Source organism: Notamacropus eugenii, chromosome 1 (assembly GCF_028372415.1).
Source record: "Notamacropus eugenii isolate mMacEug1 chromosome 1, mMacEug1.pri_v2, whole genome shotgun sequence".
NCBI lineage: Eukaryota > Metazoa > Chordata > Mammalia > Diprotodontia > Macropodidae > Notamacropus > Notamacropus eugenii.
The window spans coordinates 530322525-530350396 of record NC_092872.1 but is presented as its reverse complement, the minus strand read 5'-3'; the positions used below and the strand labels follow the sequence as shown (position 1 = coordinate 530350396).

At 40.5% G+C, this 27872-nt stretch overlaps 1 long non-coding RNA gene across 1 annotated transcript in view; it reads left to right on the top strand.

The window, feature by feature from the left end:
* The first annotated feature begins 242 nt into the window (after positions 1 to 242).
* The window catches only part of LOC140520237 (uncharacterized), a 67873-nt gene continuing 40243 nt past the window's right edge, over positions 243 to 27872 (top strand). The window contains exon 1 of the long non-coding RNA XR_011972435.1: positions 243 to 421. This is a non-coding gene — a long non-coding RNA (uncharacterized lncRNA). The remainder of the gene's footprint in view (positions 422 to 27872) is intronic.

Sequence of the window (27872 nt, the reverse complement as noted above, 5' to 3'; positions counted from 1 at the left end):
ACTTATGAGTTAAGATGGCTACCCAGAGGGGAAAAACCCCCCGAACACTTTGCTTGTTGAATATATCACAGTCGTGCCTTCTTTATTTATTGTCTTTAGTAAAAATCAGTGATGTGATCTCTAATTCCCAGAACATGCTAGAGCGATACGAAACCCCAAACACTGAGACATTCTCAGCATGGGGTGAAAAGAGTAAAAGATGAGTCACCAGGCAGCAGGCAGGGACAAAGCTACTGGCACCTTGAGATAAATGACTGTGGCTTTTTAAATGCCCATATTTTGGCTGAACCTGCCTGACTGCACCCAGGTGCTGAGCACGTCACTGAACTCAACAAGGAGATTTAGAAGAAGTGGAGCCCGGGCTCAGCAACCGTGATGTTTGGCTGTCATGCTGGGGATTAATGTTGGAGGTCAGGAGATGGTGAGTCACCCTCCATCCTGTTACCTTCCCTCCCTCTCCCCTGTTATACAATCATAGATCCACAGGTTCACCCTCGTGTTACCTGAAAAGATTAGCCTTAGGGCAAAATTGGGAAGTGAGAGATATCTGTGTAAAGTCAAACCCCCACCCCCCACACTTCTTGGTATATACATCCTACAATATGAGTTCCCTGCCCTGGTGCCCCATACTGGTACCTGTTCTCCCAGTCACTGCCTCTGGTTCTACCTGCCTTCCAGGGTTATCTAGGACCAAGCTTTATACCCCATCCCCACTCATTGAAAGGTATTTGTATGGGACTTCTGACCATGATGGCTGCCTTAACAGAGGCAGACTGCTAAGCTCTCGCATATCTTACTCCAGCAAAAGCCTGACCAATAAGGAGATTGTATCATCCTGAGTGACCTTTTGGCAGGGGGCCAGAGTATGTATCTCACTGAAAGGGGTCAAAGTGCATGTTCAGCAACATGGGAAATGCCTTGAATCCATCCCTGTTGAATAATGAATAAAATCTATACACACACACACACACACACACACACACACACACACACTCACATCCTTTCTTTCTTTGTTGAGAGGCAGTATGATGAAGTGGAAAGAGTGCTGAACTTATGGTCAGAGGACCTGTGTTTGAATCCCACAAAGGTGAAGCATCTTGTCCAAAGTCTCGCAGTACCCTATCTGGCATTAGAATCCATAGCCTCTGATTTTAAACTCAGCACTTTTTTTTTTTTACTACACTATATTATGTTGTATCTCCATAACAGATTGTAAGCTCTGTCAGGGCAAGAACTATTACGATTTTTATCCCCCCGTGCTAAATATTGCTTGCTCATCAAGGTTGTAATTCAACTCTTATCTTTTCATTAGGAATGATTAGAAGTCCTTGAAGGCCCATTCCCTCCCTCCTTTACCTCTTCCCCGCCAATATCCCATCCTCCTGCTGTAGAATTGTTCTCAGTTTTATTTTCTAGAATAGTGCATCCCAACCTTTACTGTAGTGGCTCCTAAATTGTTAGTGATCCTGACTGTGGCTCCTTGGTACTTGAATTCTTTCTTTTTGGCTGCCTATGATATTTTTTCTTTGGCCTGAAAATACTGGATTTTGGCTATAATTTTCCTGTGAGTTTTAATTTTGGGGTTTAATTTAGGAAGCAACTAATGAATTCTTTCAATTTCTACTTTACTCTCTGGTTCTAAGATATCTAGGCAGTTTTTTTTTATGATTTCTTGAGATATGATATATAGACTCTTTTTTTGGTTTGCTTATGACTTTCAGTAGTCCAATGACTCTTAAATTATATCTACTTGACCTGTTTGCCAAGTAAATTGTTTTTCCTGAGATATTTCACATTTTCTTCTATTTTGGGGGTTTGGGGTTTGACTTTGTTTTTTAATATTTATTGTTGTCTCATAGGCCCATTAGTTGTTTGGTTTATTCTAATTTTCAGGGAGATTATTGCTTGAGCAAGGTTTTGCATCTTTTGTGCTAAGTTGTTAATTATCTTTTAAATATTTCTTTCTACAACTCTCATTTCTTCTCCATTTTTCCTTCCAGCACTCTCATTTTGCTTATAAATACCTCTTTAAATTAAAAAAACTCAATAACACCAAAACCCTTTTACTTCATCTTTCTCAGGAATTCTAATTGAATTTGTGCCTAAATTGTGTTTTTCTTTGAGGTTTTGCTTGTAGACATTTTTGAGTCACTCTCTCTAGGTTTGATGTGTCCTTATCATCAATAGCTTTTTATTCTGGGATTCTTTTTGTTTGTGGGTTTGTTTGTTCCCTTTTCCAGTCTACTTCCCAACTCTAGCCTTTATATTAGGGTTGGGCTCTTTACACTTCTGGTGGGAATGTCTAGGCTGGTCCTGTTGCTTCTTTCTTGAGGTACTGAGTGTTGTGTTATGCCAGGTATCTCAGGGACAGGTCAGTCTGGGAATCTGCAAACCTTCAGTTCTCCCAAAGTAGTCTAAAGGCAAAGGGCAAATTCCAGACCTGAGTTTGAGTCACCTGTGGGCTTGCCCTGGTGAGAGTTACAGTAAACTCCTGCTGGCCTCAGCCACTGTCGATTAGCTGGAAAGCTCTGCTGATTCAGAGCACAGAATTGCAGGCTCCTGTTAGGTCTGGGATTCCTATGCTGATTATTCCACAGCAAGTTCCATAATGGGTCAGGGATCAGAACTAAGATCCCACTTCGTTGTTGGGATCAGTCACATAGCGCCTATTTCCTTCTGAACTTGCTTTTAGCTCAGGACCCAGCCCGAGGCCTGTAAACAACCTCATTCTAGAATTCATCCTAGGCACAAGTCCCCTCCTCTGTGCGACCTAGAACCGAGTAGAGAATGATAGAGCCTTCATTAGGCATCTCCATTAGGCATCTCCTCCTGCACCCTATGAAAGGTCAGGCCCCTCCATGCTGGATCTAGAACTTCTTGCCCTGGTGACCAGCATCCCACACTGAACTGTTCTTCATGGCCATTGCTGGCTAGACCCCATCCTCAGCGGGTACAGATCTTTCTATTTTACCTTGGGTTGGAAGAGTGACTCACAGTGATTCTTCTCTTAGATTTTCCCATCAGAACTCTATTTATGCATTTTCCAAGTCTGTGTGGAGGAGTGGTGGCCAGAATCTTGGCCTTACTTCTTCCTGCCACTCTGCCATCTTTTATATTTTGCTTTGTGCTATAATTATTTTTATGTCATGGAAACATGAGCATTTGCTATTGCAACAGGATTGCTGGCAGTTGCTATCAGCTTTTCCCCTCCCCCCCTTCAATGTTTCTAGAGGCATCTTGAAACTTCTCTGAACTTTACCTGGTGATGATCATTCAGTGCGGTAGGAGGAATTAGAAAGGTGAATGGGAATGTCTCCCTGAAGTGCCAGAAAGGCTTAAGGGGAAGTTCTACTTGTGTACGTGGTGGGGGGCAGAGGGGTGATGGTGTGAGCAAGGCCTGACCAGGGAGGCAGCATGCTGTATTGGAAAGGGAATTGGCTCAAAGCGAAAGATATCAATGAAAACAACAACAGCAACATTTTTTTTAGAAGAAAGAGAGTTGACTTTGGGGACAGAAAACCAGGGTTCAAGTCTTTCTGCTAATCTTTACTGACTATTTGACCTTAAACTTATCTCTTAATCATCCCAGGCCTCAGTTTTTTCATCTTTAAAATATGTTTTGGACCAGATGGCTTCCAGAGTCCTTCACAGCTCTAGAGCTATGATCCATAAGGCAGAGAAAAAGTGAAGGGAATTTAAATGCCCTAACTTGGGGTGATACAGTGGGTAGAGCATCAACTCTGGAGGCAGGAGGACCTGAGTTCAAATGTGGCCTCAGACACTATTGGTATGACACTGGACAAATCACTTAACATTGATTGCCTACACACACACACACACACACACACACACACACACACACACACACACAATGCCTTTACTTAGCTAAGAGTCAGGGCTGGGGACCTTAAGCTGAGGAACATAGTCAGTAGAGATCTTCAGGTATTCTTCATAGCAGTCCAATATGGCCCACAGTATAACGGAGAGAGCACTGGGCTTGTGATCAGGAAGACCCGAGTGAAAATCAGATACTTACCAGCTGTGTGACCATGGGCAAGTCAATTGCCTTAGTTTCTTCAACTGTAAAATGGAGATCATCATAGGACCTACCTCAATGGTTCATGGTGAAGTTCAAATGAGATAATATTTGTAAAGTGCTTAGCAGTATTGCCCAACACATGGTAGATGTTTAGTAAATGCTTGTTCTTTCTTCCCTCCACCCCTTTAAAATATGAGCTGACAGAATGACTTAGGAACAAACTCAATTCAGATTGACTATATGGCTAGGAGCAATATGAGGCATATAGAGATCTTATTATTAATAAGATTTTATTGATAAGATTGAACTCATTCCTTCTATCCTCAAATGACATGTAGATTACATTTGTTAATGTCTTAGCATCCCTAGAGCATAAATTCTTTGTGAGCTGTGACTTACTTTGTTAATCTTTGTATCTTTTGTATTACCTAGCCCAGAAATAGCTAGGTGGTAAAGTAGGTAGAGTGTTGAACCTAGAGTCATTAAGAAAGAAAGGAAAGAAGGAAGGAGGAAGGAGGGAGGGAAGAAGAAGGGAGAGAAGGAGGGAAGGAGGAAAGAAAGGAAGGAAAGAGGGATGAAGAAAGGGAGGGAAAAGTAAAGGAAAGAGAGAGAAAAGGAGAGATAGAGCAATCACCTGCCTATGTTTGGTCTTTGCTCCATCAGCTTGATGAGGGAAGGACAGATGTCCAGAGTTTGGGGCATGCACATATACCATATTCAGGATAGGAAAAGTTATTGGATGGGTGGAGAAGGCTACTGGGCTTCTCTAGACTCACACACTCACCATCTATGTCCACCTAATGCCAAAAATGACAACGTACTCTGAGAAGCCCCACTGCCTTGTTAAATTCCACTGTGCCATAAGCCCATCATAATGTGGGCACTAGTGGTTCTCTGTCCCTTGCCTCTTTTTCCAGCAGGAACACCAAGACTAATTATTGCAGAGAGGAGAGACAGGAGGGACGTTAGGTATGCAGCTGATTAAGGGAGAAACCATACTCTGTTGTGTCTGTACTCTACTGTGGAAAGTGAGACTGAAAGTGATTTCAAGGTCCTCTGATTTCAGCAACCAGGGATAAAGTCTCATTTGCCCAGTTTTAATTATGACTCTATTACAAATGGCTAAAATTGTTTTTCATGCTCTTGTACTAGAAGACTGATCAAATTGACCTACCAGATTCATTGGAGTGGTTGTTTAGAGGGACCTGCAGGATTATCTTGTTCAATTCCTCCATTTTATAAATGCAGAAATAGATTCCCAGAGAGAGGGAGCCCAAGGTTTCACAGGTAATAAGTAACAATGCCAAGATTTGAATCCAACCTTCAAGAGTTGCCAGTTCAACCCTCACTATTTGCAGGGACTTGTAGTGCCAGCAAATTGAAGTCTCTGAAACTTGTCCTGCCTGCTACCTGTCAACTAGGTGTTTTCCTAGTACTGTCCCTCGGATTACATAACTGGGATTGACTAGGCTAGAAGCAGAAACAATGCCTGGCTGTCATGCTCTTTGTTTGCTTGTGAACATTTCTTTGGCTTGGTACCATGCCTTCTCATTCTTGATCTCAGACTTTTGTTTTGGCATTAATGAATCTCTTCCATACCTGTGTAAGTTGGATGAAATCACCTTACTTTGCCTGTTCCCAAACTGAAGCCCTGGGAAGGGAATGGTGGGCCCAAACTAATGGATGATTTGCCAAAGTTCCTTGTTTCTATAATCCTGACAGGCAAAGTAACCAGGCTAGCGTGTGGAGATGATTTCAGCCTTAAGTGTGGCTGTGCAACCTTTTGCAAAATACTGATCTTGTCTTGGTGACTTCAATTCCATAGTAGGGGAAGGACATTTTCTTTCTGAAATGGCAGTCGATAGCAGGGTTTCTTAAACTTTTTCCACTCTCAACCCCTTCATTACTTCTTAAACTGTGTGTCAAGACCCTATTGCCCTATTTCCTCTCCAGTTAGTCATTGCTTAAACCCTTGGAACCTGACTTCTGTCCCTACCATTCAAACTACTAGCCCTAAGGTCATCAATGAATGACCTTGTTACTCAGTCTAGTGTCCTTTTCCCAATAAGAAGACAGGATTGAGAGTTGGAAAGGACCTTAATGATTGTCTAGTCCACTCTACAGATGAGGAAACTGAAACTGAAAGTTGTAAGGATCATAGGGACCTTAGAGACCATCTAGTCCAACCTCCTCATTCAATAGATTAGAAAACTAAGAAATATTAAGATAGTAAGCCTATGGTCATATGGGAGGCAACAGAATTGGAATATGAACTCTGGTCCTCTGATTCCAAATCTCTTGGACATACTCTGCAATGGTCCCCAGTCCCTGCTTTCTTATGTCCTTTGTCTCCCCCAGGTACCCTGAGCTGGTGATGTTGTCCTCTTTGCAGTTGCTTAAATAAGAATCTTCATCTCCCACCTCTGGACATTTCCACTGACTGCCCACCTTCTCTTCTCCCAGTCCTGGAAGGTTCTCTTCCTTAGCTGTGCCTCCTGGCTCCTTCATGTTCCAGTTAAAAAGCCTACCTTCTTTTTCATGTTTCCTTTCCCAATCCCTCTTAATTCTAAGACATTTCCTCTCTGGATTACTTCTAATTTATCCTCTAGGTAGCCTGTGGCCACATAATGATTTCCATGTTGTCTCCCCCATTAGCCTAGGAGCTACTTGAAATTGCCTTTCTTTGTATTCCTAACTTTTAGGAGAGTGCCTGGCACACAGTGGGAGCTGAAGACTCATTCTGCCCTTAAGAGTTTTGAGTCCCAGAATACGGTTCTGTTCACAGATTAGGAATGTATTAAGACAGGACCACCCCCTCCCCCCACATACACACACACTACTTCTGAAGGAGAGTGTATGAGTTTATGGAAGGGGAGGAAAAATTCCTTCACACAAAATAGTCCTGGATAGGTTTGAGATAAGCTTTCCTGTTTCTGCTGAGGGTTCTACCATTCTTTGGTTACCTAGGTTTGCAGTTTTGGAAATAACCTTGATTCTTCCCTTGCCCTCACCCCCATAGCCTATCAGGTCAGATTGGTCAGTCTTCTAGGACAAGAGCATGAGAAGTAATTCCAGGATTCAGATTCTGCCTTCACAATAACCCTGCCCACCCTCTCTCACTCATATACTCTCTATCCTTGTTCACTTCCTTGCTGTCTCAGGCCTGTACTGACAATAGATTCCTAATTGATGTCCCGACTGGCATTCTCTCCTCCAATCTGTCAATAGTTGGCAATAGTTGCCAAATATTACTAAAATATATGTAAGGGGAGGGGATGAGATTCCCACCCCTCATCCTTACCCCCACCCCAGTTCATTTGATGGACTCTCAGAAGGCTCTAAACACAAGGGGTTAATGAAGCATTAAACTAAGGGTAAAAGATAATCCCTTTATGAAGTGCTAATACCTCTTTGACAAAGTCCAGAAGGAACAAAGTAATTGGCCAAGCAAACACATTACCCATACCTCTGGGGGCTTTTTTGGAGACTTTGTGAGGCAGGTGTTGAGTATGGAGAAGAACCCTGGGGAAGGGAAAGGAAAAGAAAGAAGAAATGTCTTTCTCCTCTTCTTTCATCCCTACACCTTCGTTGGCCTTGTAGCTTTGAAGGAAAGCTACTGGACCAATAGACCTCACATCCAGCAAGGAGCAGAGATACCCACTCCAACAGACACAGATATGAGAAAGTTATCTGAGGAGGAAATAGCGTCAAGGTGTTATACCTGGCTATCAATATTCAACCTTGGAGAGGAGTAGGCTCTACAAGGCCAGTTGACACTGAACCCAAGGGGAGTCTTGTCAGCACTCTACAAAGAGAGCATAGACTTCTAGGCTCTGTGGTACCAGGAGTTGTAAGTTGCATTTGCCACATGGATACCCTACATGTGTTTGCCCCACTACCATCGTACTTAGATTTGAAGCCCATTCCTCCCACAAACATAGTGTGGGAGAATGTGTCCCAGGGGGAATGGTTTTAACTATTACTCTTCCTATATCCTTTGAGTAAAAGTCTTAGCTAGGAGCTAATTGAATCTATTGCCTGGTTGTTGATAGGAAGCACACCAGTGGAGGCTTGTAGTCTAAAGTAGTAGGAGTAGCTCTACCCAAAGGGTTATCTCTAGAAATCTAAAGTAGCAGCCATATTCTGGGGACCCAATTTGCTAGTGCAAGTTGGGGAAGTAGGCCAGAAGAGGCATCATACACCAATCTGATCATGTCACTCCTCTCTCAAAAATCTCCTGTAGCTTCCTACATAAAATATATGTAAGACACTTCTAGTTTCACATTTCATTTGCCAGAAAGTACAGAAAAGGAATGTTCTTTGAGAAAAGCAGCTTGGGACAGTTTTGAAGACCTAAGAGAAAATTTTCCCTGAAATAAATGTACTGAGAAGATCTGTTTGAAAGCATGTCAAAGGCACAAGTAGTGAAACTGGGGGTGGCTGTAAGACATTTTTGTCAATCAATTCAATTACATATGACTTTTCAGAATTTTGAATGTTATTGCTGAGAACATTTAAATCAAAGAACTGTTTTTGAACTATGGAAAGAGAATATAAGAACAATATGGGATTGTACCTAACAGAAATGTTGATTTTTTTTTAGTTTCTTATCAAGTAAAGATGAGTAGTCACTGTACACCAAGAGTCCCTGCTCTGAAGCAGGAAAGTCAGTTAGAAACTCAGTACAGAAGGAAAGGGACTCTAAGGTCAGAACCATGAGAAGCTGCTTCCTGAAGACAGAATATAAAAACTGACAGGAGCTAAACCAGATGATAGGCAGGCTCCATAGCTGATGTGGGGAGCTGTTTGACTGGAGAGCACTGTAGCTACTGAAAGCTGATTGGAAAAATGAAGAGTTGGCTTGGCTTATTGCCCTTTATCATCTGAGGCAAAGGAAATTCCTCAGGGACTTCCCAGCATTGCCCTATAGTGCCCTCTCTAGTTTAAGAGGGAGACATTCCCCAGAGTCCCAGAGAGAAGAGCCAACCTCTCTGGCTTGAGAGAGCTGCTTATCACTGAAAGAGGGCCTAGACAAGAAGGCCAACCTAGAAAGCTATAGATCCCAGGGTTGGGGCTACTGCTTCATGGAAAGAGATAATATTGCTGCTTCCCAAAGTTTCAGGAGCCTGAAAGGGGCAGAAGATCAGCTCTGGTTACCAAGAGATTGGGGAGGCTGAGAAGAGGAGCAGGTGACATTTTATTGAAAACTGTTCCCTAAAAGAGAACAAAAATATTCAGGCCTACAGCTGACCATTATGAGTAGCTCTGAGCTTGGGCTTCCCTACTTGGATAGGAAAGTAAGTGTGTGGTTACTCACTCCTAGGTAAGTGTGTGCCCACTCTTTTCCATGAACGTTGCATATTGATGCTGAGAGTATGATCCAGATTTATTTTTGTCTTTGCCTTCTAATGAGTAAATATTATATAATCATTTTTGTTGCCTTTTCCTTCTAGTTTAGTAATTTTTTTAAGAGATAATATGTGTCATCAGTGACTGATTTTGTGTAGATGAGAAACAAACTGGTTGAGACTCTAAGAAGCTGAAGTTTCCAGAAATAGCACTCCCTCTGCCTACATCAGGGTTATAGCTAAACCCCCCAGAGTGATTGATAAGAGCATGGTAGAGGTTGTGGTAGACTAAACTTTCCTCCTCAGGAGTGTGAGGTCAGGTAAGGAAAGGTAAGTAAACCAACCTACAGACAAAGAAAAGAGGGTAAAGGTGGCATACACAGGCACCACTGCTGCCATGAGTGCTATGCCTATGTTACATACAAAATCACCATTCAGACATTTAAAACCCTTCACAAGATGAATTATACTGGAGGTGTATTGGAGGCAGCTCATACTAGCACTCTTGAGAGCTGATTGCTAAAATTTCAGTCTGAGCATTTATACTTCAGAAATTGGAAAATGCTATAAATCAGGTTTGATTCATTCTTAATTGTCTAGAATTAAGAAAATAATGGAGAAAATGCTAATAATAAAGATCAAACTTAAAAGTGTCTGTACATACATTATTTTTTTCTGGAGAGCCAGCTGTTAAACATTTACCAACACATCCCTGGATCCTACCCACCTTTCCAGTATTCCTCTTCATTACCTCTATATTTTAGCTGTTCCCTATACATAACATCACATCTCCTACCACTGTGACTTTGCACATGTTTTTTCCCAAGTCTGGAATCTCATCTCTGCTTCTTAGGATCTTTAAAATACAGCTTGTTCAGCAGGATGCTTTCAGAAAAAACTGGAAAGGCTTATATGAACTGATGCAAAGTGAAGTAAGCAGAACCGGGAGAACATTGTACATAGTAACAGTGATATCTTACAATGAGAAACTGTGCATGACCTAGCTGTTCTCAGTAATATAAAGATCCAAGACAATTCCAAAGGAGTTATGAGGAAAAATACTATCCACTTCTGGGGAAAGAACTGATGGAGTCTGAACAAAGATAAACATACTGTTTTTTACTTTATTTTTTTGTGGGTTTTTTTTTAATCTGTCTTTTCTTTCACAACATGACTAATAGGGCAATATACTTTGTGTGACTACACATATATAACCTACACCAAATTGCTTGCTATCTTAATGAGGAAGGGGAAAGGGAAGAAGAGAGAGAATTTGAAACTCAAAATCTTTAAAAAAGAATGTTAAAAATTATTTTACATGTAATTGGAAAAAACAAAATATTAGAAAAAAGTCTGTGACATTGCAAAACAATGACAAAAACAACAGAACACAGCTCAGGTGCTACTTTCTACACAAAGCCTTTCTTGATTTCCTCAGTAGCTTGTGGCCCTCCCTCCTGAAATTAATTTTCATTATTTTTACATACTTGGCTTCTCTGTGTACCTGTTATATTTCCTCCTCTTCACTCTCAATACTGTGTGTGCTCTGTGAAGGCAGGGACTGTTTTGTTGTTTTCTCTTTGTAGTACAACTGCTTAGCACAACGCCCTGTACAGGGAAGGTAGTTGATAAATGAATGTCTGTCTGTTATAGCTGCTGTTAGAGAACTCTGTCCTGGCGAGGAGGGAAGCAGGATACCATGTGAGGCAGGATCATGCTCACCAAGCAGAAACACTGGAGCCCAAGCTGGCTTAATGGCCCCTTTTGAAATCAATGAGCATTTATTAAATACCTTCCTTCTATATACCATGTACCATGGCACCAGCCAGCCTTGTAAATTCACAGGATTCTTTTTATGGCATGACCTGCAGTAACACAGAATTCAGTCAAAGGCAAGTCTGCCTGGGACTCCGTCCAAAGTGGCTTATTATGGAAAGTGCCAGGAGGATCTTGTTATGACTATTTCATTGTCCCAAAGCAGGGTCCCCAAGGACAACTGTGCAGTCAGTGTGTTCAGGGAGGTTAACAGCCTGGATTGAGAAAGAACAAAAGTAGGGGTGGTGATCTTATTTGCTTGGCTCCTGCATGACTAAACCAGGAGATGACCAAGTCTGTGGGCTGGTAAGATGTGGAACTCATCTGCAAGGCTGCTTTATGCTTATTTTGCTTTTTCTTCATGCATTCTTTGATAATTTCCCTGGGAGGTGAAAGTTGGAGAAGGATTTAAACAGCAATTTGGCGACTCCTTTTACTTGTGGTGCCAAGACAAGGAGAGAGGTGGGAAGGGGGAGGAGAGGTGTGTACTGGCTTGTCAAGGGTGGTGGCCTTGGTGTGGCATTGAAAGTACCTTTCCTCCACACTCCTGCCACTGGAACTGAGTGGGCGGAAGAGGAGGAGCCATGGACAGCTCCTTTTTTAGCCAGAGAGAAAGGACTTAGACATGGTGGTGTGGAAAGTAGCAACCAAGGATCAAGAAGACTAGGTCTTGGTCTAATGTGGCCAGCCCCTGAAGTGACTGAACTCTCTGAACTCTTCCCTAGCTTCTGTCACAATCAGGCCTACCATTACCCAGGGATGCTCTGTTGTCAGTATTAGTAAGCAAATGATTCCAATACCATTATTTGATGATGCATCTCAGTAATGTGTGGCATCGTTATAGGGTAAATCATTTCATAGCCTTTTAAAAGTGAGTCTACAAAATGGTCTCTGAGGAGTGGGAGGTTTGTTTAGTTAAAGGATGAAATCAAAAGGGAGGGCACTGCTCCTTCCTCCCACCCCCACCCTTGGAATGTGGGCATTTGTAGCCAGATACTCCCTTTCTCCTCCCACCTAACCTGATTTCCAGTCACCACCCTTGACTCTGACCCATAAAGAAATTTCTCTTTGCAGGCTGTTTAGGGGTAAGGAGAACCACTGGAGACTACAGGGAGACCAGCTTAGCCTCCAATTAAATAGTAATGGTGACTGACCCACTTTCACCTAAGGGCAGAAGGCCAGGTTCAAACTTCTACTTTTGGATGTTAATTAAAATTAATGCATCAATATCATGTTCTCTCCTATTTCTTCTGAGCCCCCAACTGGGATCCAGATTTTCTGATGATTCTCTTTTAGCCTGTATATAAGAGCAGTCACTGCTCCTCCCTTTTGCCACCCCCAGCTACAAATAATGAAACTTATGTGCAAAAGCAATTGTGACCAAGCATATCTGTATCTATAGTAAGTTGGTATTAAATTGCTAATTAAATCAGTAATTAATAATAATAACTAACATTTACATGGTGCTTACTGTGTGTCAGGCATTTACAATTATTATCTCCTTTGGTCCTCACAACAACCATAAGGGAGTAAGTAGGTTATTTCTCCCCTCTATATAGATGGGGAAACTGAGGTAGACAGATTAAGGGACATATTGAGAATCACACAGTCAGTAAGTATCTGAGACTGGATTTAAGGTCTTACTGATTTCAAGCTCAGTGTCCTATCCAGTGCACCACTTACAAAACAAAAAAAAATTTTTTTGATTTAATGTCCTTTATCTCAGGCAGTGAGAAGGAAGGGAAGGAACTTTACTGCTTGATATGTATTTTGTCTAATGAAAGACACAAGGCAACTAGGGGATGCAGTGGATAGAGTGGTAGTCTTAGAGTCAGGGTAGACCTGAGTTCAAAACTTCCCTCAGTTACTTTTACTGGTTGTGTGACCCTGAGCAAGTCAATTATTTTGTCTCAGCCTCATTTTCCTTCATCTGTAAAGTGGGAATAATAACAGCACCCACTTCACAAGACTGTTACGAAGAGCAGTACAGTGTAAGATAGTATATGTAAGATAATATCTGTAAAGTGCTTTGGAAACTTTAAAATGCTATATAAATGTTATCTATTGTTATTATTATGTGTCTATGAGACCTGAAGCTCTGACAGCTGCAGCTGTTCAGCCTCCCCTTCTCAACCTGCAACTCCAACTGCAAAGGAAACAGCTGGATTCCTTCTCTCTCTCTCTCTCTCTCTCTCTCTCTCTCTCCCTCTCTCTCTCTGTATCTCTCTCTCTCTCTCCTCAGCATCTTTGGCCAAACCTTCATGTTTATGTATATGCAGTCTCTCCTGAAAGCCTCCCAGACTCTCCTAGGACTTCGATAAACACTGCTGTCTCTTTGGAAATTCACCACCCAGAACATAGCCATTAAAAATCTATTTTTGTAGAAGAGTCCTACAGAAGAATTGATGTTCACAAACCTTGCTACAGTTTCATGAAAGTTTCCTCAATTTAGACCTGCAAGGGATCTTTAGGGGATCCTTCAGGCTAACCCAAGGATGGGGAATCTACAGCCTTAAGGACACAGGTGGCCTTCTAAATCCTTAAGTGCAGCCTTTGGATTGAATCCAAATTTTACAGAATACCTTTAGGATCTGTTCTGTAAAATTTGGATTCAGCCAAAAGGGTCACACTTAAGGATTTAGAAGGCCAACTATGGCCTTAAGGCTGCAGGTTCCCCACCCTTGGTCTAACCCCTTATTTTATAGCTGAGGAAACTGAATCCTAAAGAGGCAAATTACTTGCTTAAGGATTTGAACCCATGCTTTCTAGTATTGAAACACCTTGTTAATCTATAATCTTTTGCTAGACTCTTCCTCTTCCTGATGTGCTGCTTTGCACACACACACACACACACACACACACACACACACACACACACACACACAAAACTAGAATGAACGAATGCTCATTTTGTTCCTAGAACTTTTAGCATTACTCACTACCTAATTTGAGATGACTTGCAGAATTCAGAGTTGGGTTATTCTAGGGTTTGGGAGTTCCTAGGAAAGAAATTGAAATAAAGTAGTAAGATCCTTATCACTAGAAGCTCTCAATCAGAGTCTGGACATGGTCACCAAAGTCATCTGCTCTAAAGGAAAGGTCTGACCCTTTCCCTGCCCTCCCATAAACTCCCTGGCTTCCTCTTGCCTCTAGGATTAAATATAAACTCCTCTGTTTGATGTTTAAAGCCCTTTACAGCCTGACCCCGACCTACCTTTACAATCTCATTAGAAATGATGAGCATCCAGGCATTCTACAGTCCTGCCAAACAGGCTTTCTTATTGCTCCTCAAATGTGAAATTCTATCTCCCTTCTTTCTGTTTTTGCACTGGCTGTCCCTATGCCTGTGTACAACTGTTTATCTTCTCTTGTGGTTCCGTTGTTTTCAGTCAATGGTTTTTCTTGGCAAAGATACTGGAGTAGTTTGTCATTTCCTTCTCCAGATCATTTTACAGATGGGGAAACTGAGGCAAACAGGGTTAAGTGACTTGCCCAGACTCACATAACTGGCATTAAAAGTTAGAGAAATATAATAATATAATAGACATATAAAATTATTCATTTTATTAATCATGCTAGCATATTATAGAACTTTATAGAACCTGCTCAATGGTTATATGCCCTTGGAAGAGTGAGTGTTCCTGAGGGTGACAAGTGACTCTAATTGGTTAACAAGTAATGAGAGAAAATGAATAGTATAATGAGAGGTGGACCTATTCTAATGAGAGGACTTTGATTACATCATTTACTTCCAAATCACCATCATCCTTGGTCAATCTAGACAAAGGGTCTACTTCCCCCGCCTCAAACCTGCCTGAATGGAACACAATGGGTTGGAATTTACCTTAGACTAAATTCTTTGTAAAGTTTTCTAGTTGGATGAAGCAACAACTCCACCTAGATAAGATAGTCTACATGGAGTAAATTTTTGGGAAAGGTCAGGGATACCCCCAATAATTTGCTATTTAATAATCATTTCTCTCACTAATAAGTGTCTGAGACCAGATTTGAAGTCAGAAAGATGAGTCTTCCTGACTTTAGGTTCAACATTCTATCCACTGCACTGCCTAGCTTACTTACTGTGCTGTAAGAAATGACAAATACAATAAACACAGAGAAACATAGGAAGACTTCTATGAACTGATACATCCTCAGAACCACCCTGCCCTTGGGGATAGGACATCTGGCTTCTCCTCCTTGATCCTCCACAATTTAAAAATGCCATCCAGGGAATTCTTATCATTTCCTACACGGATATTTTCTTGGACTTCATGATCATTCTACAAGCTGAAATCAACTCTGAAACTCACCTTCTCTATGCCCCTGTATCAAGAAAACTTTTTCCCATCCCTTTTCAGTTTTTTTTCTGTGTTTCTTCTCCCTCCATTAGACCTGGAGTTCCCTGAGGGCTGGGACTGCCTTATGTACCCCCAGCATTCAGCACAGGGCCTAGCACAAAGTAGATACTTCATAAATGTTTATTGATTCTGATTCTGATGCAGAGTGAAATAAACAGAAAGAAGAAAACGATATACACAATTACTACAACGGTCACCACAGAACAGTCCAAAAAGAATGTAGCAAAACTACAAAGATTTTAAATTTGGCTCCAAAGAAGAGATTTGAGGAGATCCCTACACTGCTTCTTTGTAGAAGGAGGAGGTCCACAAGTATGAAACATTGTATATATTTTCAAATCCTTTCAATATATTAATCAATTTTGCTGATTTTTTTCTTTCTCTCCTTTTCCCTAAGAAATATTCTTTATAATATGGAATGGAATATGGAATATAATATGGAATGGCTCTCTGAAATGAGGGAGAAGGAGTGATACCCATAGAAATGTAGGTGATGTAAAAACAAGAGATATCAATAAAATTTTATTTGAAAAAATGACTAAAAAGAAACCATTTACTTTAAAATGGACCATGAATTGTTGCTTGTTCTATCCCAGGTCTCTGCTGGTTCAGATATCTCTTTGTGCTGGTTACTTGCCCCTCAGATGATTTCACAGACTTTCTCAGCCCCTTCTACTCTGTTCTGGAATCCTCTTTCGGTCCCTCAGGTATCAGCTGACTCGATAGTGGCATTTCAGAGCATCAGCAGAAGTCTGAGGATATGATCAGAAGCCAGGAATGCCAGTCAACCCCTAGTCCTCAGCCAGGACTTAGAGTCAGAGCCTAGCTGTTGTCACTATGGATGAATTAGAGCAAGTGGACTGACCAGTGCAAGCAGAGAAATTTTTTTCTGCATGGCTAGGATAGGGACTTTTGCATAGGTCACAAAATGTCCATCATAATATGGTCTGCTGATAATGGATGGAACAATAATCTGGGGATTCTAAACTGAAAGATGTTAGTTACAGTGAGTATCCAGCATTAGGAGACTTTCCTCTCATTTAATTCAATTCAATAAACATTTGTTAAGGTGTCAGAGTAGATAGAATGCCAGGTCTGGAGTCAGGAAGACTCCTTGTAAGTTCAAACCTGATCTCAGACACTTATAGCTGTGTGATCCTGGGCAAGTCACTTAACCCTGTTTGCCTCAGTTTCCTCATCTGTAAAATGAACTGGAGAAGGAAATGACAAACCACTCCAATATCTTTGTTAAGAAAAGCCTAAATGGGGTCATGAAGAATTGGATACAACTGAACAACATATGCCAGATACTGTGTAGGCACTAAGAAAAAAAGAAAACAGCCTCTTTGCTGTTTCACGGACTTTCTCAGCCCCTTCTACCCTGTTCTGGAATCCTCTTTTGGTCCCCCAGGTATCAACTGATTCGATAGTGGCATTTCAGAGCATCAGCAGGAGTCTGAGGATATGATCCAAGGAGATACATTCTGGCATAGGAGGTTCAAATAGCTTGTACACAGATAACAAATACAAAATAAATTCAAAGTAATTTGTGGGGGAAGAACACTAAAAGCTGGGTGGGTACAGGGGTTAGGGATCAAGCCAGAGGCCTCCTATAGGAGGTGACACTTCAGCTGAGCCTTGGAGGAAGCAGGAGATTTCAAGAAACAGGGGTGAGGAGGGAGTGCACTCGGTATAATAATTCTCTTTGAAATTCAAAGGTCAAGAACCTGGCCCATCCTTCCTCATGAGTGTTGGAAGAAAGGAAGAATTACAGTTGTAATTAAGCAAGTCCATTTCCTCCCCATTTAGTACAGCATGTCAAGATCCATCAATAACCTTCTTCACATCAATCCAATTAGATAAGGCAGTGAAACAATTAAGACTCCTAGGGTCGTAGCAGAAAGTGGGCTAGAGCTGCTTCTTTGCTTTGCATTTCTTCTGATGATTTTTAATTAATTTAATCCTAGAGGAAGGAGCTGAGATAACAGCCCTGGAGACTGAATAATGAATGATGAACACAGACACCACACTTTTATTTTCTAAGAGTCTTCCAATCATCATGTACTTAATTGAGTCAATGCTCTTCTGAGACAGACTACAATTAACCCCCTATAATAGGCGATGGACCTGACCCAGAAAGGTTAGGAGAAATTTTTTGTAGTCACAGAATATTAAGAGCTCTGGAGGGTACCTCTGGAATGTTTTGGTTTCCTCTTTCTTGTATGGCATGACTGAGATGCAGAGAGGTGGTAAGATGACCTACCTTGGGGCCATCTAGTCATTGAGCAGGGATGTCTGGGTCAGAATACAAGAACACTTTGATTGGATTCCCAATCTTAGACAGAATCTGAAGAGCAATGTAGCCTGTTTCCTGGGAGTGGAGATGGGGTGGGATGGTATCATTGTTATTCATTCATTTTACATTCAACCACCATTTATTCAGTGCCGTTGATGAGAGGCAGAATAGCATAGTGCAACAGGACTGTGTTTTTTCTATTCTTTATATTCCCCAACACTTAGCACAAATTCCTGGTGCATAATGGGCTCTTAATTGTTGATTGGGGAATAGCTGAACGAGTTGTGATATACGAATGTAATGGAATACTATTGTGGTATAAGAAATGATGAGCAAGCAGACTTCAGAAAAACCTGGAAAGACTTATATGAACTGATGCTGAGTGGAGTGAGCAGAACCAGGAGAACATTGTATACAGTATCAGTCACATTGTGTGAGGACCAACTTTGATAGATATCTCTTCTCAGCAAGGCAAGGATCTAAGACAATTCCAAAAGACTCATGATGGAAAAATGCCATCCACACCAGGGAAAGAACTATGGAGTTGGATTACAGACTTAAGCAGACTTTTTTCTCTTTTGTTTTGTTTTTTTTCTCATGGTTTCTCCCATTTGTTATAATTCTTCTATGCTACATAACTAATGTGAAAATGTGTTTAATAGGAATATATGTGTAGAGCTCATATCAGACTCCATGCCATCTTGGGAAGGGAGGAAGGAGGGAGGTGGAGAAAATTTAAAACTGATGGAAGAGAATGTTGAAAACTGAAAATAAATAAATTAAATATTTATAAAAACAAAAGAACTATGGAGTCTGAATGCAGGTGAAAGCATACTATTTACTCTTGTTTTGTTTTGTTTTGTTTCTTCTTTCTTGTGGTTCCTCTCATTGGTTCTAATTCTTCTTTCAACATGACTAATGTGAAAATATGTTTAATATGAATGTATATTTTCAGCCTATATCAGACTGCTTGCCATCTTGGGGAAGGGGAGACAGGAGAACTCAAAAGCTTATGGAAGTGGGGCAGCTGAGTGGAATAGTGAAAAGAGCACTGGCCCTGGTGACAGGTGGACCTGAGTTCAAATCTGGCCTCAGACTCTTGACACTTGCTAGCTTGTGACTTTGGACAAGTCACTTAACCCCAAATGCCTTGCCTTCTCCCCTCACAAAAAACAAACAAACATACAAAAAACTTATGAAAGTGAATGTTGAAAACTAATAATAAATAAATTCATTTTAAAAAATGCTTGTTGATGGACACAGTGGATAAAACACTGGACTTGGGGTCTGAACTATCTGTATTCAAGCCCTGCCTCTGAGACTTATTAGTATTGTGATTCCAGCCAAGGCAGTCCCAATTTTCTCATGTGTAAAATGGAGAGAATGGCATCCATAACACCTATCTCACAGAGGCTGTTTTGAGTCTCAAATTACATACACACACAGATGTGTGTGTATGTATATATATATGTACATATGCATATATACATATATATATACACATATATATTTATACATATATTTGTATGGAGAGAGAGGGAAGAACTTTGTAAACTTTAAATGTGTATCACCAAAGCTGTTGTTGTTAAACTGTGCAGAACTGTGTAAGATTGGTAGCTCCTTGAGGACAGGAACTATTTCTGACCTTTATTCTTTTATACCCAGTTCTTGGGACATAGTAGGTGCTTAATAAATGCTTACTGACTGACCCACTGATTGGTGACAAAACTTGAAGAGAAGAGAAAATGTATGTGTTTCCCTATTTTGCTGAGGTAGGAGACTGTGTGTGGCACGTCACATATGCTGTCAGACTCCATGGTTGTGTTGGTGAGTTTGCAGAGCTATTTTTTGTTCTCCTTTTTATTCTTTGTTTCAAGGGATGACTTTGAGGGGGAGGGGAAAGAGGTAAGGATTTTTGGAAATTAAAGTGACATAGCGACAAAAATATCAACACCCTCAAAAAAAATGCAGAAGGCACTACGCTAAGTGTGAGGAGTTACAAAGATGAATCAGGCGCAGTCCCTGAATGAAAGAAAAATGAATGAAAAAGCATTTATTAAGCAACGATTACTGGCCAGGCATGGTGCTAAGTGCTAGAAACACCCTCAAGGAACTTACGTTTTAATGGGCCTACCCTTAGGTAGCTTGCAATTTAAGAAACTATAAAACAAGTTTTTTGGGGGGAGGTGGGGGGGTGGCTTGTGGTTTTACTTTTGGTGAGAATCTGCAGCTTTATCAGCATGGGAAACTCTCAGCCAACAAACTCTTTCCACCAGTGCAGATCAGCATCTGCTCTACAATTGACAGTCTTAAGGAATGTCTGGGATACTAAGAGTTTGAATGACTTGCTGGGTTACACAGACTGTAGGTGTTGGAGATAGGATTTGGATCCAAATCATCCTGACTCCAGGCCAAAATCTCTACCCACATGCTGTTTTTCAAGACATGTATATACATGATTACGATAATTCAGAAAAGCGTATGAGGATTGCATGGTGTAAATACAAACAAGGTTCTGGGAGAATTGATGGGAGGGAAAGAGCTTCTGGATGGAAGCAGACAGTGTTGAGGAAGTAAGAAAGGTTTTACAGAGGAGACAGTTTTTGAGTTGGCCCTAAAAGCATAGGTTGAAGTCCAGTAGGTGGGAAATGGGTACTAGGGCCTTTCAAGTGTAAGGGAAGAATGTCTTCTCCTCCATCTCAGTACATGCAGTGACAGAATATAATCACCTGTGATGAGATTTTAAGTCCAAGAAAGATGTGTCCATACCCTGATCCCTTTATGAGGTGTGAACACTTCAGAGTAAAGAAAGAACACACAGGTTGGCTAAGTGAACAAATTAGATATGCCCTTGGGGTTTTTAAATAGCCAAGTCCAGGAGAAGAAGGAAGCTGTCATGTGTTGGAGCAGCTGGGACTTAGAGCAGTTGGTAGAGTAAGAGCTCTCTGTAGGAGGAGAAAAGGAAATTTTTCTTTCCTACCCACAACCCCCACAACGCCCCCACTGATATGAAGTTCCCCTTCATATCAGTCTGAAGGGGAACTAAGAATGAGCAGGAGGCGTTGCAATTCAGAGGGCATCAGAGACACATCTCATAAAGATATAGATGAAGAGAGAGTCATGAAGATGGAAGCCAAGGAACGTGGCTTCTATCAACAGAGTCAGGCCATGGAGAAGACCAGATCCTGTTAACCCAGTAGAAGGACTCTAGGGAAACAGAGAGAGAGAAAGAGAGAGAGAGAGAGAGAGAGAGAGAGAGAGAGAGAGAGAGAGAGAGAGAGAGAGAGAGAGAGAGAGAGAGAGAGATTGATTTCCAGACTTTCTGGTATGAAGAGTGGGGAGTTGTTTTGGCCTCCTGGGTATCCAAATGTGTGACTTACTATCCTGTATTGTAAATTTATGAGAGAATGTACCCCAGGTTTATGAGGTTAATGTTTTGTCCTCTTCTTGTTGATAATCAGAGAGAAACACTCTGGTGGGCTCATGAGTTACATGATAGCATTAGAAACACTCCACCAGTGTTACCCCTAAAATTCAAGTAGCTGTTGCCCTCTGGGGACAGAACCCATGAGTACAAGGATAAATTGCAGGTATGGGCTAAAGGGGCTGCAACATAGATAATGACACAAACAACTGCAGAGGAAGGGAGGAGGGCTATCCAGTTTACTGGGAGCAGAGAATAGAGGAGGAAGAATTTGAGATGAGAATGGAAGCCTAGGTTGAATGGAATAGTACTTCTCATTGAAGTACTGTCAGAGTTGCGGCTCTAACAACTCTCTTACTGGATAGATTGCTGGACCTAGAGTCAGGAAGATCTGAGTTCAAATCTGGCCTCAGATTCTTATTGGTTGTGTGATCCTTAGCAAGTTACTTAACCCCGATTGCTTCCCCCAAACCCAAACAAAACAAAATCTTTTTCAATTCTAGATTAATGAAACCTATGATTCCTCACAATCTACTGCCCATTGGAAATCAGGTTCATAGCTAGATAGTTTGAGCCTAGGGTAGGGGGTATATTTTAGAGAATTTGATACTTTTCCCATGTCAACTTATTATCCAAGGGTCCTTGCCTGAAGAAAAGATGACACCTGACATGCTATTTACACAGCATAACCTTTTCCCCAAGGACTCATCCCTCTGTGTCTTTTGGGCATTCCCTCCTGTGCTAAGGCTGTATCTTCAAGTGTCAAAAGAAATAATTCAATAAATAAGTTAACTCAGTTAAACATGCATTCAGTATGGGGGAGGCAAGAAATCAGTATGTGATGCTACTGGCACTTCATAACTTCAAGTTTTGCAGTTACAATCTTTAAAAGATATTCATTTACTGTAAAAAAAAAAAAAAAAGCCCATCCCACCAGCAAACTCTTGAGTCTGCAACTTGTCTATGCTGTTTCCAACTTGTTACAGGAAGCCTTGATCTGGTGGTCCTAATGACATACAAGATGAGATTCAAAAGGGGGCCTTCTGTTTCAAGATCCACTGTATTTAAGAAGCAGCAAGGTCTAAGGAAAAGATCTCTGGTCCCCTACATTTGATCCTTGGTTTGGATGCTTACTAGCTGAGTAAACTTGTTTCTTCCAGATAGGTTTTATGATTATTTTGTCTAATTCTAAAAAATAATTCCTTGGCAGTTTGATTAGTATGGCACTGAATAAATAAATTAATTTAAGTAGTATTGTCATTTTTAATATATTGGCTCAACCTATCTGAGAGCAATTGTCATAGTGGACAGAGCACCAGGTCTGGAATAAGGAAGACTCATCTTCTTGAGTTCAAATATGACCTTAGACCCTTACTAGTTGGGTGACTCTGGGCAAGTCACTTAACCCTGTTTACCTCAGTTTCCTCATCTGTAAAATGAGCTGGAGAAGGAAATGGCAAACCACTCCAGTATCTTTGCCAAGAAAATGCCAATGGAGACATGAAGACTTGGACATGACTGAAAAATGACTGAACAACAAAATTATTTAGGTCTGTCTTTATTTCCATACTGTTTTATAGTTATATTCATATAATCCCTGTGTATGTCTTAATAGGTCAACTCCAAAATATTTTATACATTCTGTGGTTAATTTGAATGAAATTTTTCTTCTTGTCTTTTTCTGTTGGGTTTTGTTGGTAATATACAGAAATGCAGGTAATTTATATGTATTTATTTTGTTAACTACAAGTTTGCTGAAGTTATTGCTTTGACTATTTTTTAGTTGATTCTCTAGGGTTTTCTAAGTACATTGTCATACCATTGGAAAAACCCAATGATCTTGTTTCTTCTTTGCCTATACTTATTTCCTCAATTTCCTTTTCTTATCTTCTTGTTATAATTAAGATTGCTCATGCTATGTCAAATGTTAGTGGTGACAATGGATATACTTAACTTCATTCCTGATCTTGTTGGAAAGGCCTCTAATTTATCCCCATAACAGAAGATGCTGGCTTTTGGTTTTAGATAGATAATATTTACTATGTTAAGGAAAGGTCCATTTATTTCTATTTTTCTAAAATATATATGTGCTTTTAAAAAAGGGGGCTCTTTTATCAAAAGCTTTATTTGCATCCCTTGATATAAATATGGTTTTTGTTGTTCTTGGCTTTTAATATGGTCAATTATATTTATAATTTTCCTAATACTGAAGCAGTCATTTATTCCTGGTATAAATTATTCCTAGTCATAGTGTATAATCTTTGTGATATGATATTGTTAGCTGGGTGACTTTGGGAAAATCATTTCACATTTCTAAGCCTCAGTTTCCTCATCTGTAAAATGATGATGATAAATCTTATCTTTTCTACTACTTCACATAATTGTATGATGATTTGCTTTGTAGGTGGTAAAGTACTATAAATATGGGAATTGTTCGTGTGTATGTATGTGCTTATGTGTATTAATATCCCAGATTTGAGATTTCATCTGTGACAAGGAACTCCATTTGTAAAAACTCATTCCAACAATACCGATCAGCAACTTGCTTGTAACTTATAGTCTTAAGAGAGTCTCCTAGGATCACTGAGGGGTTAGCTGACTTGTCCAGGGCCACACAACCAATATGTGTCCAAGATAGGATTTCAACCAGGATGTTCCTGACTCCAAATTTACCTCTTTATACACCATCTAATACTGCTTATCTGTTGATTCTGTGTAATCATGAGTTCTACATTTCTTTCTCTGTTATAGAAAAACTTATCTCACTATTTAAACAGCATTAACCAGGAAGTTACTCAGATCATCATCACAGGACATGAGCAACAGGTCAGGCTAGACCAATGGGTTAGGATCAAGAGGGTTCTTTTAGACAACAGGAGTGCAGGTGCTATAAGGATCAAAGTTTGAGAAGTCATATGGGCAGGATTGGAATCCCAGGCTTGAGAAATACAGCACTGAGGCAAAGACTTTGGGAAACAATGGGACAGGAGCCCAGGCCAAGGAATTTGGGCAAGGCTGTGAAGTCTAGACTTTTGCAAGATGGCTGAATTATATGACTGCATTCCAAGAACTTTGCTTGATACTGAACCAAGTGCTATATAAGGGAGGGTTTCCTTATGTAACTCCAGCTCAGAAGCAGAGTTGATATCAGAGTATGACCATATAAGCTACATATAAAAAGATGTACCTGGGTCCAACTGGAATAGTGAAGAGGGAGGAAAGAAAAAAAGAAAGATGACATAGTTATTATAAAACAAATTTGAAAAAGGGAAAAAAATTCTGAAGATACAATTAGGTACTCTTCTTATCCTAATTCCTCCAGGATTACTTTTTCCATGAATTTGATTTATGGTCAAAACTTTTCTACAGCTTCTAGGTGGCTCTGAGGTTTTAGACAGGTTTAAAGACCTTTTTAAACTTACCTCTCTACTGCCAGCTATGGGTAGTTCAGCTGAGAGAATCATACCTAATACCACCTTCTTCTATCGTAAACTGGTCAGTCAGTTAATAGGCATTGATGAAGCATTAGCTGGGTGCCACCTGTTGTGCTAAACAGTGGGGATACAGTCAGTTAGTCAGTCGACATTTATTCAGCATGCTCTCTGTACCAGGCGCTGCACTAGGTGTTGTTGTTATTTGGTTGTGACTGACCCTTTTTGACCCCATTTTAGGGTTTTCTAGGCAAAGATGTGGGAGGGGCTTTCCATTTCCTTCTCCTGCTTATCTTACAGATGAGGAACTGAGGCAAACAGGGTTAAATGACTTGTCCTGGGTCACACAGATGGTAAATGTCTGAGGCCAAAATTGAACTCAGGAAGATGAGTTTTCCCAGCTCCAGGCCAGGTACTCTATCCATTGTGCCACCTAGCTGCCCATGAATTTATTTGATACATACTTATATGTGTATATAGGCTGCTAGATGGCACAGCAGAAGGAAGGTGTGACCTAGAGAAAGGAAGACTTGAGTTCAAATATGGCCTCAGACACTTGTGACCCTGGCAAGTCACTTAACCCTGCTTGCCTCAGTTTCCTCATCTGTAAAATGAGTTGGAGAAGGAAATGACAAACTTTTCTAGTGTCTCTACCATGAAAACCCCAAATGGGGTCACAAAGAGAAAGACACAACTAAAACAGCACAGCAACAACGACAATCAAGTCTAGTGGCTGACTGGTGAAGACTTTTGAGCTAGAGTATCAGGAGTAAAGAATCACAAGATTCCCCTGAGGTCACAAGGTAGCAGTCACTCTCTGGAGACCCAATCAGTAAGTGCAAGTTCAAGCTGGAGGAGAAGTTCAGAAGGGATAGTACAATAATAAAACCCAGGGCATCAAATTTCTATATATTTCTATACACAAGAGTCCAAAGATTAAGCAGCAAGCAAAATAAACCACTATTTTTCCCCCAATGAATTTTCATTTTTTAGAACAAGATTTAAATTTTTGATATTCTGAACTTAATAAACATGAACTTTTCCACATACAAAGGACAGAAAAAGAGGATCTATGTGAAACCATGACTCTTTTTTACATACAGTTTATTTCAATATATATGTATATATCTATATTCTTACATCACAATATTCTATTATATTCATATGTCACATTCATTCTTGTATATATCCTTTCTTACCTCTCAAGTAATTATTTTTTTAAAATGTAAATAGTATTTTACTTTTTCCAATTATCTCTACAGAAAATTCTCAACATTCATTTTTATAAGATTTTGAGTTTCAAGTTTTTCTCCCTCCCTTCTTTTCCCTCCCTCTTTCTTCCATCCTCTCCCTTCCCCCCTCCCCAAGACAGCAAGCAATCTGATATAGGTTATACATGTGCAATCATGTAAATCATATTTCCACATTAGTCATGTTGTAAAAGAAGAAAAAGAACGAAAGAAAAAAACACCAAAAAAAGAGAAAGAAAATGAAAATAGTATGTTTTGATCTGCATTTAGACTCCATCAGTCCTTTCTCTGGGTGTGGATAGCAGTTTCTGTCATGAGTCTTTTGGAGTTGTCTTGGATCACTGTATTACTGAGAAGAATTAAATCAGTTATAGTTGATCTTTGCTCAATGTTGCTGTTACCGTTTACAATATTCTCCTGGTTCTGCTCACTTCACTCAGCATCAGTTCTTCTAAGTCTTTCCAGGTTTTTCCCCTCAAGTAATTCTAGTGGAAATGCTTTAAACTAGGACAACACCTTGCGAATAATAGGTATTCAAAAGATAAAAAGTGTTGCAAAAATCTTAATAACACTTAAAACTTTTAGAACATCCTGTATATTGAATGTAAGAAAACTAATTTCTATACAGTCTTACAATTGGCTGTAGTGATTCAGTATAGGGGGCAGCTAGGTGGTGTAGTGGATAAAGTATCAGCCCTGGAGTCTGCCCTCAGGCTTACTAGCTGTGTAACACTGGACAAGATTCTTACCCCTATTTGCCTCTGTTTCTCATCTATAAAATGAGCTGGAGAAAGAAATCGCAAATCACTCCAGCATCTTTGCGAAGAAAACCCCAGATGATGTTGGACAAGAGCTGGACATGACTGAAATGACTCAGAAACAACAATTCAGTATAAATACGCAATTCTTTTAGCTCTGGGAAACTCTCAGGATTTTGAGGTTACTCTAGAATTTGTATTGTATGGTAGAAAGAGCCCTGGCCTTAGGTAAGGGGGAGAGTCAGTCAGTCAGTCAAAGAACATTTTAATCAATAGCCCTTTGCAGTCCTACTTGTGACTCTTACTAGTTGTGTGACCACCAGTAAGTGACTTTACCTCTATGAGTCTCAGTTCCCTTATCTGTAAAAAGGAGCTGCTACTACCTGCCTTACATGCTGTCCGTGCAGAACACTTTATAACCCTTAAAGTGTTATATAAATGTGAAATATGATTGTATTATTATGAAGGACTGATTCAGACAGAGAATTTCCTGAATAAGCTATTTGGAAAAGGAGCCCATATTCTTTATCAAAACATAACATTTCAAAGAAAATTTAAACAACGTTTCTGAGCTGAGATGGAAACCAGTTCCATGACACAGTCGGATCAGTGTTTTGGGATATTACAGACCCAAGATTGGCATAATTTTCACACCCATGTGCCAAACTACATAAAAATTCAAAACAAGTGGCCAACAGAGAGACTCTATAAGAGGAACACTATTTTAAATCAATAACAAGACAACTATTCATTCTACCCTCTTGCCCTGGTTTCCTCCTAGTCTCTAGAGTCTACTCTCACATGTATCCACTGCAAACAAACCTCTCCTCTCCCTCCAGCCCTCGTCTGAGCCTGAGACCATATTGGCCACACCCCTGGACCCTCAGCCATGGGCCCCACCCTGTCAGGATGGAATCAGGTCCCCAGCTGGGCTCTAGAATGGTTCGGGTTTAGATAACAGATCCAAACAGTGGTGGGATTGTGAGTTTAGCTTAGACTCTACCACAGTCAACAGAGAGAGCTACCTGAGGAGCCTCACTTTCCAGTGGGACTGCCAAAACAGAGGTCTACCCTCGTCTTTGTTCACAGGGTAGGATACAAAAGATAAAAACTGCAAAGAGCAGTCTCTGTGCTTGAATCAGTGGTTCAGGAC